This window comes from Sinohyriopsis cumingii, chromosome 1 (genome assembly GCF_028554795.1).
Source record: "Sinohyriopsis cumingii isolate HCF-2022 chromosome 1, ASM2855479v2, whole genome shotgun sequence".
Classification (NCBI taxonomy): domain Eukaryota; kingdom Metazoa; phylum Mollusca; class Bivalvia; order Unionida; family Unionidae; genus Sinohyriopsis; species Sinohyriopsis cumingii.
The window spans coordinates 4,816,008-4,821,147 of NC_142961.1; positions in this window are offsets into that span (position 1 = coordinate 4,816,008).

Below are 5,140 nucleotides of genomic sequence, written 5' to 3' on the forward strand. Positions count from 1 at the left end.
GATGATGCGGTCAGTAAAATGCCAGTGCTTAGAGCATGCGTTCATCCGAGACCTCTTGTTACGAGTTGGCTGGAGGAACATTATGTTGGTGATTAGAAGGTCATCATCAGTGCATTTCGTCAGTGGGAGGAGTCCGTTGTTGTTGCATTTGGCAATGCTATTTTGCCAGTGCCATCTGGCCATGTCAGGTGTTATGTGCCAACACTAGCATTGACGTCAACAAGCATGATGAGCTTGCATGTCTTCGGAACTTCTACCATAAAGACTATATGTCTTCATAAAACTTGTTATTGATCTCATCTGGGTTGACCCTGATGATAGTTGCCTGACTTTCTCCAGTCAATGGGAGTCTCACTTGCATTAGTGTGTCATTCGAGCTTTTTGAGAGAAAAATGAGCTTGTTAACCCAGCATCAGCTGACGTTGTACTTCTTTACTTCGCCTCTTCCTGAAGAAGGTGTAACCGGCTATTACTCCGGTGATTCGGCCTTCCTCATCTAGTCGACTTTCACTCGTGACTGCTATGTGGATATTGAATCTGGCCAGTTATTTACTAATTCGAGCTGATTTTCTTCCGGCATTTCCGCTGTTGTACTTTTCATTAGTGTGCTTGCATTTAAGGCACCGATGTTGTGTTGCGCCACCTTTGTATTCTAGCTTAGTTTCCGACCGCTAAAGCGTGATTCCCGTTATCCGCGGTATGTGGACAAGGGTTAAGGAGAACAGGCTATAGATAGGGCACCTTTTCTAGCCCTTTCCTAACGTACAGAGGTGAGCAGTGTGATTATAAAAAGGGTTCGGCAGTCCTTCATGGGGCTGCCAAGTCCCATTTCTGCTTCTTTCAGTGAAAAGCGACTCAATGTCCAGGGTCGGCTCTGTACGGGTTCTCAGCTACAGCCTACAGTTTATCCACACCTGCTGCTATGCTGCTCGTCCATTGCCACAGGTCTGGATGAAATCCGATGGCGGATAATGTCATCACGTGCGCGTGATTTGGATTTAAATTGCACAGCGTCTCCTTCACTCTCTCGTCCAGGCCAATCCAATGACACGACAGTATTGAAGCGTAGGGAGACAGGTCTGGATACAGTGTCTAGCCATCAGTTCCTGATTGCACCTAAGCTGATGCCTGAGCTGTCCACACAGCTCTAACCTTCTACCTTCACAGCAGGGTGATGAAAATATCTGCATGGCGCAAGGGTACATAAAAAAGAACTCACCAGAGTGAGCCAGGTGTAGCTATTCACTCTGTGGCAACCGTTATATGTAATACTGTCGACAGTTACTTATGGTAGCAAGGAATGATTGTCCTGACCTGACAAAGGGCAGGTAATGCACACTATACTGGCAATAAAGATGTGAATGTTTTATTTCTGTACATAAAGAATACTAGAATACAATTTGACTGCTTCTACTAACAGATCATTGCTATATCCTTGCATTGTTGCACATGATTTGAGATTGAAAATAATCTTTATGACATACACGGATTTGTTGTTACCTTTTTAAGTTAAGACAAATATGATTGAACAAGGCATACTAAATTATAAATTGAGAAAGTTACTGCAAGATGCATGTAATGCACAAACTACTGGTGATCAAGAGAGAGAATTATTAAAATAGTACCGACGACAATTTTCAAAAGTATCACGCATCTTTCCACAAGAATCTTGACCTCTATCATATTTTTTATTTCTTCTCCTAAATGCAAGCAAATGCTGAAGACTGCATATTTGGGTTACAGTAAATTTGGAACGGCCTAAATACTGACTGGAATCCAAACATATAGTCTATGTTGGTAAGAATGTTCTTTATTTGAAACCTTTGAGTTCAAGATATTTTTATATTATCACCGGTTTTATAGAAAAGACAATAAATACTATCTCAATCATATTTACACACAAAAATATTTCTTTCTCTTGAAATGGAGATATTCGTCCGTAATTTCATAATTACTATGCCTTTCATGCTCATAATGTTTTTCCCGATTTTTCTTTCCTAGTACAATTAGATGATGGAATTGTCGACCTTTAAAACGCATCTATCAGTGCTAATTAAAAACCATATTCGATTAAACATTTCACAGGAACTAAGAACAGTAACAATTAAAACATTCTTCTTACTAATTCGAAATACAATTGCAATAAGTGGAACTATAGTATATTCCGTGTTAAACGAATAGCTGATCACTGTCACGGATGAGGTTTTGAGCTGACAATTCACTCTGAATCCGAGTTAACTCGACAGCTGACCACTATCCTGCATGAGGGTTCGAGCTGACAATTCACTCTGATTCCAAGTTAACTCGACAGCAGGCCACTATCCTGCATGAGTATTTCAGTGGACAATTCACTCTGATTTTTTCGTAGCTAACTGGACAATTGATCGCCCTTGTGCATGATGGTTTGACGATTCAAACCGCTTTTTCGTGGAACGTTCTGACTACCAACAACAAAGAATTAAAGTATTTTTTCAATTTTATCTGTAGGACCTCTTCTTCCTAACGATACGCGAAAAGGGTTCTTTTGGATGTGTCACATTATTGTTTCTGTTTATGAAAAAAAACAAAAATTTTACCAGAAAAAATCTTAGCTTTGGTATCGGCTTCATACTTTGTTCTGCTCGTCTGTTACGATTATATGGCCTTAAACTAAGTAACAGAAGAAGCGAAACCAACACATGTATTAAAATCAACAAATAAATTGATTCCCTCTAAGTTAAAAAGTGAAAATTTAAGAAGAACCTACAGTATTTTGAATTAAATCCCAAATAGTCCTTAAAGGTTCTGGCACGATTCAAACGTATAGAAAGCTCCACATGAATTCCAATAATGAATATGCTGATGTACCAATAGTCTTAAATAGGTTGATATGCCGAATGTCTTGATGTATTACAATGATATAATCCAGAATGGCTTTGAATGAATTCACAGTAATCCCAAAATAGTGTTTTAGTCCAAAAGTAAATGAGCACTTTGTAATTCCAAGGAAATAGTTTTACATAAAGGATTCTTCTCAAATTGTATCTGAACAACCAAACATAAATCCTCAGACCTATCTTAAGATAGGAATAAATAATGTTGTTGACCACCACCGCATACAGAAGCATACGACACAATAAAATGACCGTGATGTAAGCCAACAGCTTTCTTTCAGAAAATCAGCACGTTCTAAAAAAAATTTAAAATATAATTAAGGCTAGACCTTGAATTCAAATATCAGAAAATAACCTATTTATAATTCAGAAACATGGCAAAAAAAAGGACATGAAAGAGTCCAGTAGGCCAAACCTCTACCCTCAGGTATGGAAAAGGTCAAACACACAATGCAAACTAAATATACGTAACACATCCGCTCATAAAGAAAATGAATGATTTATGCAATAAAGGTTTCTTTTACATGTTAGTCATATAGTCAAATATACATATCATATTATAATAATTAAAAATTCATAGGAAGATGTCTTATAGATGTCGCAAGTTATACACAGAAAGCAATATCTTTTTCCATACACGCGAGAGGGCATCTGCAATATTTTTCCTTGATGTGTCAAATGTAAACTCTGTATTCATGCAACAAAAAATCTGTCTCCAGAATCTCTGACGTTTGTTTTTGATTTTGTTGATGAAAGTAAGGAAGTTGTGATTACTGAATGCCATATATGAAGAATATAAACTAGTATACACTTTAAAGTGTTAATAAGCCAACATTAAAAGCCAAACATTTCTTCTCGGTTGAGAAATCGGTACTTGTTTAAGTATTTTTTGGACCAATAGCACACTGGATGATCCACAACATTTTTTGTCTTCTTGAATAAATACTCCACCAACCCCAACATCACTCGCATCAACAGACATTTTGGAGAATTTATTGAAATTTGGAGCTGAAAGACCTGGTTCACTCTGAAGTATAGCATATAATTTATCAAAAGCCTCTTGACAGTTATCAGCAATAATGGAACAAATTTAAAGGAAAATTCCGATAATATCCTGTCATAGCCAAAAATATCATCAGTTGCCTCTTAGTGACAGGCACTTGGGAATTCAGAGATAGCCTTGACATTAAAGTATGCAGGTTTACCTTGACTGTCTGGCAATATGTCCTAAAATGTAACACATGCACAAGAAAACCCACCTTTACCTAATTTGATTGTCAAATTTGCATCACAATTTGATTGTTAAATTTGCATCACTGAGTCGGTCAAACAAATTTCGAATGGTTTCCAAATGATCTTTACATTCATCATTGTAAGATGATGAAGTCATCGATGTACACATCACAATTATATAGATCAGATGTTATCATTAAATGCTGGAATTTGGAAGGAAAAAATTTCATACCAAACAGCATCACTTTATACTGATAAAGCCCAGGCTTTCAGCAATTAGCAAAATTTCCGGGTTTAAGTCTATCAAAGAATTTACGAATAGTTTCCAAGTGATCTTTCTGTGTGTGGTTGTGACGATGACATCATCGATGTAAGCGTAACAATTATCTAGATCAGATGTAATCATGTTCCTTAAACTTTGCAAAGTACAAGGCGAACCTTTCATCCCAAACGGCATCACTTTATATTGATAAAGTCCATCTGGAGCTACGAATGCCAAAATTTCCTTTGCCCCTTCGGTCAGTGGAATTTGCCAGAATCCTTTCAAAATATTAAACTTGATAACATAATTTGCATTTCCGATGTTGTCAATGCATTCATCGATTCTTGACATTGGCAATGAATCTATTTTGGTATCATTGTTGACATTTCTATAATCAGTACACATGCGGAATGTAATATCTATCTTAGGCACATAAGTAAGAGGTGAACTCCGGTTACGTTTACTTTATTCACTGAATTCAGTCTCCAGCAGACATTCAATTTCTTTCATAGGTGAAACAGCTCACCATGGATGCCTTGAACGTACACACACTAGTGGACAGAATACCAGAGAGAAAAGCAGTTCTAGTTAGTAGAGAAATGGCAAGATTTAACACCCAAAACGCAGCCATGATTTTAATTCGCCTAACAGAGTAAGGATAACTAACCGAAGAAAAATCCGGTTGCACCTTCTTCTGGAGCGGCCGAAATGATGCAGAGTGACGTGAAGCTGATTTTGGGTTAACAAGCTTCCAACAGTACATCAATGACAG